General features: G+C 37.1%; 1 protein-coding gene across 1 annotated transcript in view; it reads right to left on the reverse strand.

The window, feature by feature from the left end:
* LOC128652723 (vomeronasal type-2 receptor 26-like) overlaps positions 1-13576 on the reverse strand; it is a 120468-nt gene that overhangs the window by 85767 nt on the left and 21125 nt on the right. The gene's annotated exons all lie outside the window — the stretch shown is intronic.

A 13576-nucleotide genomic window follows, 5' to 3' on the forward strand; every position in this document is an offset into this window, starting at 1 on the left:
GGCGTACGTCCTGCAAAAAAATGCAGTTAACGACCAAGGCGATCAGCAAGATTTTTCTTTAAAAAAAAATGAATGTAATGATGGTGGAGCTCTCCTGGGGTTGGGAAAGAGATCTGGGTGGGGGAGGGAGGTAGAATATCGAGGGGGGGCAGCTACACTATAGAAAATATATTTTATAAAGATAAGTAATTAAAATACAGTTTTTAGGGGCAAACTGGGTACTGGCAGACAGCTGCCAGTACCCAAGATGGGGGCAAATAGCTAGAGGGGAGAGGGTTAGAGAGCTGTATGGGGGGATCAGGGAGGTTAGGGGCTAAGAGCGGAACCAACACTGCAGAATCAATAAAAAAAAATAATACTTTTTATTTTAGTACTGGCAGACTTTCTGCCAGTACTTAAAATGGCGGTGACAATTGTAAGGTGTGGGGGGAAAGCTATTTTAGGGGGGTCAGGCAGAGTTCAGGGGGTGGGATGTGTCAGGTGGGATGCTGATATCTACACTAAAGCTAAAATTAACCCTACAAGCTACCTAATTAACCCCCCACTTCTGGGCACAATACATGTGTGGTGTGCCGCGGCATGTAGCGGCCTTCTAATTACAAAAAAGCAACGCCAAAGCCATATATATCTGCTATTTCTGAACAAAGGGGATACCAGATACGCTTTTACAACCATTTGTGCCATAATTGCACAAGCTGTTTGTAAATAATTTCAGTGAGAAACCTAAAATTGTGAAACATTTTACGTTTTTTTTTTCTATTTGATCGCATTTGGCGGCGAAATGGTGGCATGACATATACCAAAATTGGCCTAGATCAATACTTTAGGTTGTCTACTACACTACACTAAAGCTATAATTAAACCTACAAGCTCCTTAATTAACCCCTTCACTGCTGGGCATAAGTATTTATTGTATATTGTATTTATTGCCCTATAAATTGCAAAAAAAGCAAAGAACATGTAAACATTGGGTATTTCTAAATTCAGGTCAACATTTTGAAACTATTTAGCATGTTTTTTTTTGGTGGTTGTAGATGTGTAACAGATTTTGGGGGTCAAAGTTAGAAAAAGTGTGTTTTTTTCCATTTTTTCCTCATATTTTATAAAATTTTTTATAGTAAATTATAAGATATGATGAAAATAATGGTATCTTTAGAAAGTCCATTTAATGGTGAGAAAAACGGTATATAATATCTGTGGGTACAGTAAATGAGTAATAGGAAAACTACAGCTAAACACAAACACAGCAAAAATGTAAAAATAGCCTTGGTCCCAAACAGACAGAAAATGGAAAAGTGCTGTGGTCCTTAAGGGGTTAAAGCTTTAGTTGGGGGGGGTTCCGGAACATGGTAAAAAAAACTCCAATGCGTGCAGTTTGACAAAAGAAACAAAAACTGCTACTCAAGCATACCCGGAGAGCCTTAGCAGATGGCGGATCAAACCGGTAACAAATAGATAAGAGAAAAAATAGCAGGCTCTGCTCAGTTAGTGTATAATTAAAAAAAACAAATTTTATTGTAAAAAAAGTGTAGTATTCCCAGGCAAGAGGATACACAGCAAGGACTGTCTTACGCATTTCATGCCCCCTAGTGGCGCTTAATCATAGATTGGTTAACCCCTTGCTGTCCACATACAATGAAAAAATGGTAAAAAACACATACAGTGTGAATTTTTAGATAAACGAGCAATATTGCATGATAATATAATTACAGAGATGAGGGTGAAACAAGCATACTAAGCTATATACAAGTATACAAGTATGCTAAATTTTGAAAAATTATAATAACATTCATGGCAGGATACTAATGTGAGGAATGAAAGAAACTTTGTATATATAAGTAACAGTGTGTGCATTAAGCATATGTGAATTATAAAATGACAGAAATGACATCAGTTATAAATGAAGTAACTGATGTCAAATTCTCTATTTAAGCCCAAATATGTTTTTAGTTTTTAATTTGAGAATCCAAAACAATTCTCTTTTGTCTAGGATTTTATGTTTGTTACCCCCTCTGATGGGTACCTGGACCAGATCTATTACTTGGACAGATATGTCAGCTATATTGGTGAAGTGAACACCATTAAAGTGACTGGCAACAGCAGACTCTTTGATATAATTCTTAACATCCCTAACATGTTCTCCAACTCTTTTTCTGAGTTCCCTAGATGTTTGACCTGTATATTGTTTTTTACATAAGTTACACGTTAGTAAATACACTACCCATTGGCTACCATAGTTAGCATAAAAGTTGATGTCAAGGGGCCTATCTATCAAGCTCCGAATGGAACTTGATGCTCCGTGTTTCTGGCGAGCCTGCAGGCTCACCAGAAACAGCAGTTATGAAGCAGTGGTCACAAAGACCACTGCTCCATAACCTATCTGCCTGCTCTGAGCAGGCGGACAGACATCGCCGGAATTCAACCCATTTGAGTACGATCGGGTTGATTGACACCCCCTGCTGGCGGCCCATTGGCCGTGAGTCTGCAGGGGGCGGCGTTGCACCAGCAGCTCTTGTGAGCTGCTGGCGCAATGCTGAATACGGAGAGCGTATTGCTCTCCGTATTCAGCGAGGTCTGGCGGACCTGATCCGCAGTGTCAGATCAGGTCCACCAGACTTTGATAAATAGGGGCCCAAATGTTAAATTGGTGAAACTGGAGGTAAATGATTTGCTTTTTAAGATTAGGGCACAGGTGTTGCAGTTTTTACTGCCGCACTTGTAATTCCCTTTGTGTGTTAACCACCTGGATTCTGGCTCTGGTACATTCTTTTTCACCATACTTGGAGAGAGTGACTGTGCCAATGTTCTGGGTTTTTTTGGGGACAAATTTGCACTTATCAACATATTGTTTGAGTATTTCATCTCCTAATAGGAGATGCATGTGTTTCTTAAGAATTTTGACAATAGGATTAAATTGTGTAGCATATTATGTGGTAAACACCACAGAGACTGAAAAATTATCAGGCTTTGATTTTTTGTAAGATTTCTGATTGTTATCAAGTATCAAGGTTTTCACCTGTTGACGGCAATGGGCTAAGTTTCCCTCTTATATCCTTTTTGTGTCAGACAGTTTTCAAGCTATGTGGCCTGTTGGTCATAAATTCTGTCTGATTTGGTATTGAGTCTGAGTCTGATAAATTGACCCTTTGGAATGGCTGAAATTAGATGTTTGGGATGCTGTAATGTAGCGTGTAAAATTGTGTTGCCTGTGGTAGGTTTTCTAAAGGTTTTTATGTTTATTTGACCATTTTCAATGTTTAAGGCTAAATCTAAAAAGTTTACCGCTGTGTTACTATGCATTCCAGTGAATTCAAGTCCCATATTGTTATGGTTTAAATATTGCATAAATTTGTGGAACGTGGAGTCATCAAATGTTTTTTTAATGATGAACAACAGATCATCATTATATGTTACAAACATAATGATATCCTCGTGCCATGGATTTTGCAAACTGTAAATATAATTGAGTTCCCACCAGGCGACGTATAAGTTGGCAAACGATGGAGCAAATTTTGCCCCATCGCCGTGCCACAGATTTGCTTGAAAAACTCTTGATTAAATAGAAAAAAATAATGTGATAGTAAATACCTCAAAATATCACCAATGCAACGTGGTAATATTATCCAAATTTATTTCTTTAATTGTTCAATAATTTGTACTCCTAAGGAGTGAGGGATTCATGTGTATAGGAAGGAGATGTCTACTATAATCCATGTGAAGTCTGGCTGCCATTGGGTATATTCTAAACTTTTAAGGAGGTGAGAGCTGTCCTCCAGGTAGCTCAACTGTCTCTGTGCAATAGGTTGTAAAATTGCATCTTGCCAGGCTTTCATAGGTTCAAAAAGGGAACCAATGCAAGAGGCAATGGGTCTACCCGGAAGGTGCTCGCAATCCTTGTGCACCTTTGGCACATGATAAAAAATAGGAATTCCTTGTCCATAATGACAATGCTCCCGCCCTTATCTGAATTTTTGATGACAATGCTGTGATTACTCTGTAGAGATTTAATTGTCATACTTCCTTATGGGTCAGATTAAAGGTGGAGGCATTGCCACCAGTACTTTTTTCTAAATCCAGGATATCATCCTGTACCGCATTTTGATAGGCGTTTAACATGGCACCCCTATGTTGAATGGGGTAAAAGTCAGATCTTATTTTAGTTGGTTTTGGTAAAGGTTTAGTATTAAGAGTACGTACATCCTCACTATACAATTCATTCAAAATTGCTAAGGAGCAGTCATCCAAGAAGTGTAAATAGGGATGGATGGATGAAATCTGCTGAACTCACTCACTCTCAATCGGTACAAGTGTCTCATCAGTATCATTAGGCAATGAAAAAAAAACCTCTTAAGGGGTAATTTTCTGATGAACTTGTTTACATCCAAGAGAGTGGTGAAGCCAGTAAATTTGTTATTGGGGGCAAATTCTAACCCTTTGGTTAATACAGATTTTTCATAAACAGCGAGATTATGCTGGGACAAATTAATAAAACTGAAATTTCAAGACAATTGACTATTATCTTTTAATGTCCCTTTTAGTTTTTATTTGATTTGTCTTTTGCTCCCTTTTCTTCATCTGTGTCTTCTTCTTTTTCTGACTGGGTGGTCCTGTGAGTCTTGGGGCGGACCACCTGCTGATATTCCCCCAAATCTTCTCCCAAGCTGTCCTGTAAAAAAGAAGAGGAAGAGCAGGAGGAAGAGGAAGAAGGAGGAGAGGAAGAGGCATGAGAAGAAACAGAGGAGTGGTTGGAATCAGAATTATCCACATCACTAGAGTCCCCTTCTGAGGTACTGAAAAACTCTTCTTTTGTATTTTTTATTTTTGAGAATGGACTTAGGGGTTTTGTCAGTGTTTGCTTTTTCTTGCTGGGATTCAGATTTGTAATAGTTTTTTTTTATTTTTTTATTTTATTTATTTAATTCCAACACAAATGTACAAATAAGAATAAGAATATAGAAACCAAACCTATATAAAAAGGCATCTAACTTGAAGATGTGATAACACAAACAGGTAAGCCACATCCAATGAAGTGGCTTATAATCAATCAAAATAATGATACCTATGATCACACTTTGTTCATTGGATGTTATCTTAAATTCTTAATCAAGATATATGTTAAAAATTTCAAATTTTTATAAAAAGAATAGAACACACAAGCGAAAGAGAAAAAAAAAATCTGAAATAAATTTATTTCCCTCTGATTTAAATTTGTTTCCATCTGACCAACATTGTGAACTGACCCGTACTATTCCGTCTAGAATTCAGGAAATTCTTTATTAGCTATGGCCATTTCTATAATCTCTGTGCCTCGAAAGGGTAAGATTATCAATGATTGTATTTCTTTGGAAAAAATTATAATTAAATTGCCCCATTTGATCAAAAAATGTTTAATTTGTACCTCAGAGTTTATTGAGGTGTCCATCTGTTCCATTATAAGTTGGTTTTTAAGCTTATTCCTAAGTTCTGTCAGGTTAGGAGCCTTAGAAGATTTCCAATATTTAAGAATCAATAACCTACCTGCCAATATTACAATGCTTAAATGTAGGATATTTTTGTGTAGGGCTTCTTTGTTAAGGACTATAAAAAAAGATGTCTTCCTCCTTCAATTGATATTGGATGTTATTAATTTTATTAAGCCAATAGTTAACCTTATGCCAGAATTTCTTAACCTTAGGGCAGGCTCAGAAACAATGTTTAAGGTCTGCTTTGAATAATCTGCATTTAGGGCACGACCTCTATTGTCCCATATTGCTTTCATGCCAGGTGTGATATATGTATGATTGATAATTTTCGTATGGGATTCTCTCCATGAAGGGGAGAGTGTTGTTGCATCTGCCAACCTAAAACTTTTGTGTATAGTTTCAATTGGGACCTTCCACCATTCTGCAATTTTTTTAACATTATCATATCCTTTGCAATTCATAACTATTTTGTATAATGTTGTTATGTTATATTTCCCTGCATTAAAAAGAATTATCACAGATTCCAGAGTTTCAAGTGTCGGCTCCTCCCGCATGTCCTCAAGGAGAGTCTGAAGGAAGTGCCGCACCTGGAAGAAGGGAAAGAAATCCTTGTTGGGAATTCCGAATTCTAGAATTAGGTCCTGCATTGATTGGCATGCTCCAGTATCATTATCTCTTAACTGTCCTATGTATATTAGTCCCTTTTGTGCCCAGTTATTAAAAATTTTGGAGTTTAAAGCCGGTGTGAAATTAGGGTTACCTGCTATAGTTAAATATTTAGAGAATTTATATGAGATATGAAGCTTTTTTAAAACTTTGTGCCACGCCTGTATTACATTGTAAGCGGCTGGAATCTATTTAATAATGGTTGGGAATTTATCAAGATCACAATGTAGTAGTGCCTTTAAGGCATATGGACGCACTAAGATTTCTTCTGTAGGTATATCTGCATAATAATCTGAGCCTGTTAGCCAGTCTAGTGCTGTTTTTGAGATGCACACCAAATTATAAATCTCAATGTCTGGGAGCGCTAGCCCCCCATCAAGTCTGGACAATGACAGTTTATTGAGCGCAATAGCTTTCCTTTTTCCCTTCCAGAAAAACTGTATGAGAATCTGTTTGATTGATTTTAGATCTGATTTTAACCAGGTTAATTTTACCTGATAGCTGAAATTTAGACCAGTTGGCTAGATCGTGTTTGATTTTGGAGAGAATTGGCCTATAATTTAATTTGTACCACTCATTACTGTCTTTAGACAGTCTAATCCCCAAATATACAAAGGAAGTTTTGGCTTCCTTAAAATGATATGTCTGAAACGAGTCCTTGTGTTTCCTTAACCAATAAATTTCTGACTTTAACATGTTTTCTTTATATCCTGAGAATAGACTAAACTCTTGTAAAATCTCTATCAGTAATGGGATGTTCCTAGCTGTATTAGCTGTCAAAACTAGTAAATCATCAGCATAAACTAATGTAGCAATTGTCCTCTGTCCCAGTTTAATCCCCTCTATCTCTTTTCTTATGTATATTATTAAAGGTTCGAGAGCTAGATTAAACAGGTAGGGGGAGATTGGACATCCTTGTCTGGAGCCTTTAAAAAGTGGAAAATTAACAGAGGGCACATTGTTAATCAGTATAGAGGAATGGAGTTGAAGGCCTTCTCTGCATCTATTGATATTATTGCAGCATCCAAGGATTTTGTGGATCCCTTCCTATTAGAGAAATATTTATTTAGAATCTATTGAAGCCTCCTTATATTACTTGATGCATTCCTACCTGGCATGAAACCCACCTGATCCTTATGTATAAGGGGGCCTATTATTTGCTTAAGTCTCTCTGCTAGGATACTCATCAATATTTTGTAATCACTGTTTAAAAGTGAAATCAACCTATATGAATTTATCAGTTCTGGGTCTTTTGTCTTTTTTGAGAAATCTTTTTTGTGAGGCTGTGAAGTATCTAGAGTAATAGTTCTTTTTATGCTGATTTTTATTCTCCCGTTGTTGGCGTCGCACTGCTGCCCAGTTGTACACCCTATTTTGTCCATAGTCCTCTTTGTCCCTAGTGAATTTTTTGCCCTTGGAGCATTCTTGCTCTCCATCAACCTTGGCAATAAATTCATTTAATTTGTTCATATATGTAGGGAACTTAGAGTGATTTTCAAGGGGTTTTAAATCTGCTTGTTTAATTTCAATGTCTAGCTTGATTGTCTCCCTTTTCTTTTCTTTCACTCTGACTAGAATATTGAGCAGCTTGATAGAGAAATCGGTGAGTGCTGTATTCCAAACCTCCATATCAGTGTTGTCCTCAAATTCAAATGATGGATATTTTTTGATACCCCTTTGGATTCTCTTGGATTCAATATATTTTTTTGAAAGCTATAGTGTCCCACATTAATCTCAAATACATTACCAAAAGTTGTTGTAAGGAATAAAATAGATTTCTAATCTCACTTTCTTCTTCTATGTGAGATTCTTTAGAGAACACTTTGTCAAAATAATCCTGCATGTTATTTAAATCAAAAATGTCTTGTACTGCCATAAGTGGAATGGAAGCTGTGTTTGTTACAGGTACCACATCAACAGCTTCTGTGTTAATGCCTGCCATGTTTGGGAATACTCACTAACTTAATATGGGTAGTTGGTAGCAGTGAAAATACTGCCCATTGACATAAAAGCTGCTTTAGTATACAATAAAAAAGCATTAATAGCCGTTGGTACCCATAGGTGAAATACAAATTTATGCAACCAATTTCTGCTTGTGTATCAATAGTATACAAAAATTGTACTCACAAGAGGGAAATCGCTCATCTGTGCTCCTATTTGAAATAAAAAATCTTACAAAAAAACAAAGCCTGATAATTTTTCAGACTCTGTGGTGTTTACCACAGAATACACTACACAATTTAATCCTATTGTCAAAATTCATAAAAAAACACATGCATCTCCTATTAGGAGATGAAATACTCAAACATTATGTCGATAAGTGCAAATTTGTCCCCAAAAAACCCAGAACATTGGCACAGTCACTCTCTCCAAGTATGGTGAAAAAGAATGTACCAGAACCAGAGTCCAGGTGGTTAACACACAAAGGGAATTACAAGTGCGGCAGTAAAAACTGCAACACCTGTGCCCTTATCTTTTTTTTTTTTTTAAATATATTTTTTATTGAAGTCATAAACAGATACAATCAAAGGTTATGCCCTTAAACATTTACAGAAAAGTGCAAATACAATATTATTAGATAAGTGTTACAAACAAAACCCTACAGTAAGGGTATAATGTATCCAGATAGCACACATAATGTCATAAAATTTGGGCAGTTTACAGTAAGACTTCAGTTTTATAATAAAGGTAATAACAATAAAACAAAAATAGTCCTCCCCGGGCCATATAGCAGACGAATTGAAGTGTCCATTCAGACACAATTAGGGCTAGGGGGGATTAGCTTTATATTTTAAAAGGGGGGGATCCAGTGGGCAAGAGCCGCTCAAAATATAATAGGGGGGGGTGGAGGGCGGAGCCAGTCGGGATATCAAGCTTATATAAACTATAATCAGGACCCTAAGTGAGCATTAGTTTTATTTGCCAAGTAAGCTTCTTAAAAATATCTAGGCAGAGTATAAGGTGGAATACATAATTAAAGGGATATAGTGGTGAGCTTTCATTAGTCTCATTATGACCTGGAGATAGTGCTTTATATACCAGGATGAATCTTAGCACATGAAATATGAGAACAGGAGTAAAATTAAACACATAAAGCAACAGCATCCTGACCAACTGTAGAAATTGACTTTCTACAAAATAGATGGGGGTAACCCCCAGCATTAAGTGGGGGGGGCATTAATAAGTTTGGAACATGAGGGATTTCCAGGTGAGCCCCTCCCCTAGGGAATTACCAGCTATAGGCGATGTGGGAGAAAGGAATAGGGGTATGACCCGCAGGCAACCAGTACCGGCGGGAAAGGGAGGGGAGGAGCTCACTAGAGACAAATAATTTTGGATTAATATTAAACTCAACATAAGCAATGTCAAATCCTAGAAACATAAGTATAATAAAGCATAAGCATAGCGTGAGACCATAAACAGTCATAATAGTAAAGAGTATTAAATACATTAAGCGTACCCACTAGCGCCTAGACATATACACCTCTTTGCGGGCAAATGAAAGAACAGACTATATCTATATCTTAGACTGTTAGTGGAGACTATACTTCTATTAACACTTCAGTGTGACTAGAGATGGCAATATATACATAGATTAATGGCTAGTATGAACGTGCAATAGCATGTTTAAGGAGAATTCAGAGCATATAGGTTTGCGATAAAACTAATAGGCTATAAACTGTTATGATACTTCTGATCATGTATCTCCGTAATAATTAATAACCTTAACTATATCAAAGTGGGGTTTCAGAAATAGCGATACAGAAGGTCTTCAAAACTATATACGTTCTTACACAGAGTTGTCATATATATTAGGCTAAGGGTACATTCCAGCAGGATATGCCCCAGTATTCTGCCGATATCAACAGCACTTGCTTACGTTTGTAACCTATTGTTCTAGTGTAACAGCAATGCCAGTTTACAAATAATAATGACAGCATGAACATCTATGACTATATCAACCTGAATCTACTTTAGAATCTACAAAAATACGTGTATATGTATTAATTATTTGCTGCATGTTCATGCTTACACTACAGCTAAAGTAAGAAGGCAAAGGACAAATTCCATAACTTTTCTGTAGCTCAAGAGGTAAAACCAGCAATTACTATACATCGCCAAACTAGGGTTTTTAAGACCATGTCTTAAAATATATCAAGCACGTGAGAGGGGTATAAGGTGTAAATTAAAGTACTATAGTCTTATGGGAGTCTCTATGGGATTTGTGTAATCTTATATAGAAAACTGATATAAAGCATGTCAGGAGAGAGGTCCCTAATCCTGAAGTTTAAAGCCTAATTGACAAATTACCATCAATATAATACTATCACTTAGGTATGCATAACACTGGGAGTTTTAACAACTAACATGAAAACCAAGTACTGACATTTGCAGGGCAGTGCTTCAAGGATGCTAAGGATGTTGTATATGAGTCAGATAGCCAAGGGTATAGCAGTAAATGAGTAGTGGCACATTTCAAGTGAGCTAGGCACATACTATATAGCCTATTTTACATATCTGCCAGAGCACAACCTTTTGAGGATATTACTAACGTCTCTACTCAAAATGCCTATTTCATTATGTAACTTTTTCCAGCAATAAAGGCCATATTAGGGTGTATGTGACAAGAGTATACTGAATGAATATTGTCACGTTTTAGATGAACTAGGCACATAACATACAGCTTATCTTACATATCTACCAGAGCATCACCCTTTATGCAGTCGTAATGATCAGCATCCTAAGTATTACATATGCTAATAATGTGCAGGATTACAGCTTAATAAAAAGTTCCATATCGTTATAACAGGACCGACTGTAAAGCCACAGACTGTCTGCCTGTGTCACAGTCTCTCAGTCGAATCTGCAGGTTCAATATATAAGGTTTGCAGTGATAATTGAGTAACATCCCGTAGCTGTGAGATGCAGATTAAAATTTCAAATGTGGGGATATAGCATGAGAGGTAGCAATATTCAAATCGTTCCCCAGTACATTCGCAAGAGGAAAGCAAATGTGGGGATCAGTGAGGGAACGGCTAACCAATGCCCATAACTGTTGTTATACATGTTCCTAGGAGCCGTCCTGGGAAGCAGGGACCATAGCACCAAGATGATAGGCTCCATGTAGCACTCCTGCTAGTTGAAATTGGGGGGTCGCAGGGATCTGCCCATCTAAAAGGTGAAATACCTGGGGTAACTCCGGAAATCAACTTGTGCGATACCGCTATCGTGAAGTCCTTCAGGTAGGAACGTAGCTCCGCTTCTTCTACTGACAGTGTTTCCAATGCAGAAGGTCCAGATCTCCATGGTTTCAGGCTGATTGTCGGGTGTTCGGCACACAAGGTATAATGCTGTCTGCGAACTTCGGTTAATACGGCAGCTGGTTTCTGGGAACCGGAGATTTCAGGTCCCTTTAAAGCTTGCATGCCAATAATGTTAGAGGTTCCTAGTTTTTCGCCACCATCTTGCGGGTCTTGTGGCGAAGGAAATTGTTTGCAAAGCTGGATAAGCAAAAGTCTCATTTCTGAGAAGTGGGCTTCCAGGACACCACAAAAACGATCCTCAAACTTGCATAGTGCAGCTTCTGGGTCCATTCTGTGACTAGTAAGATAGGAACTTTTCAGCAGTATTAGAGAAAGTTATGACCAGACTGCTTCGCCAAATAAAGTAAGCAGGCCCCGAACTGTATCGCTACTGAGGTAGCTGCAAAATCCTCAAATTAAAGGATGATTTTTAGCCAAAAGTTAATAGACAGGATTACCCTTTGCTCCTAAGGTGCTAGGAAGTTGAAATCATTAGATTCATTATATGTTTTCTCGTCTTTATTTAGTTGTAGTATAGGAGCTCCATAAACACACGTCTGTTCTCCTTGGTAGCCAGCTCCGCCCCCCCGCCCTAATCTTAAAAGGCAAAACATTTACCTCCAGTGTCACCAATTTAACATTTGACATCAACTTTTATGCGAACTGTAGTACCCAATGGGTAGTGTATTTACTAACGTGTAACTTATGTAAAAATATGCAGGTCAAACATCTAGGGAACTCAGAAAAACAGTTAGAGAACATGTTAGGGATGTAAAGAATTATGTTGCCAGTCACTTTAATGGTGTTCACTTCACCAGTATAGCTGACATATCTGTCCAAGTAATAGATCCGGTCCCAGTACCCATCAGAGGGGTAACAAACATAAAATCATAGACAAAAGAGAATTGCTTTGGATTCTCAAATTAAAAACTAAAACACCTTTGGGCTTAAATAGAGAATTTGACATCAGTTACTTCATTTATTACTGATGTAATTTCTGTCATTTTATAATTCACATAGGCACATACTGTTACTTATATATAAAAAAAGTTTCTTTCATTCCTCACATTAGTATCCTGCCATGAATTTTATTATAATTTTTCAAAATTTAGCATATTTGTACCAGCCACTTTTTCTTTAGGAATTTATATATCTTAGTATGCTTGCATATCTATGTGTTTTGCTATGTCACCCACATCTCTGTAATTATATTATCATGCAATATTGCTCTTTTATCTAAAAATTCACACTGTATGTGTTTTTAAACATTTTTTCGTTGTATGTGGACAGCAAGGGGTTAACCAAGCGTTGCTTTTTTGCATAAATTGGCTGCCCCTTTCCTGTTCCTCCAGTCTATGATTAAGTGCCAATAGGGGGCGTGAAACGCGTAAGACAGTCCTTGCTGTGTATCCTCTTGCCTGGGAATACTACACTTTTTTACTGGAATCAATTAAATTTGTATTTTTTAATTATATACTAACAGAGCAGATCCTGCTATTTTTTCTCTTATATACTTAAAGCTTTGTTGCAGGCTCTCTGTCTCCTCCTGGTGGCCAGGAAGTGAATTCCTACGAGTAAGTAAAGAAAGTTACATTTTAAATCATTACCTTCTCACTGGCTTATCTATATTATAGGACTTGTTTTGCTAGTTTGCATTATTTGAATCGCCTACTGCTATAATAGGTACATAATATTTTTCTATACATGTATACACATAAGCTACACAGCATACAGATATACTTGTACACACACACACACATATACAGGATACAGAAATACGTGTACATACACACAACATACACATGACACACACACACACATATACAGGATACAGAAATACGTGTACATACACACAACATACACATGACACACACACACACATATACAGGATACAGAAATAAGTGTACATACACACAACATACACATGAGACACACACACATATACAGGATACAGAAATACGTGTACATACACTCAACATACACATGAGACACACACACACATATACAGGATACAGAAATACATGTACATACAAACAAAATACACATAAGACACACACTCACACAAAGCAACACACACATTGCTCAAGACAAACAGGATTACTTTAGAGACCATCCTGGAGTCATTTGATGAACTAAATCATGCTG

Source organism: Bombina bombina, chromosome 3, assembly GCF_027579735.1.
Source record: "Bombina bombina isolate aBomBom1 chromosome 3, aBomBom1.pri, whole genome shotgun sequence".
Classification (NCBI taxonomy): Eukaryota; Metazoa; Chordata; class Amphibia; order Anura; family Bombinatoridae; genus Bombina; species Bombina bombina.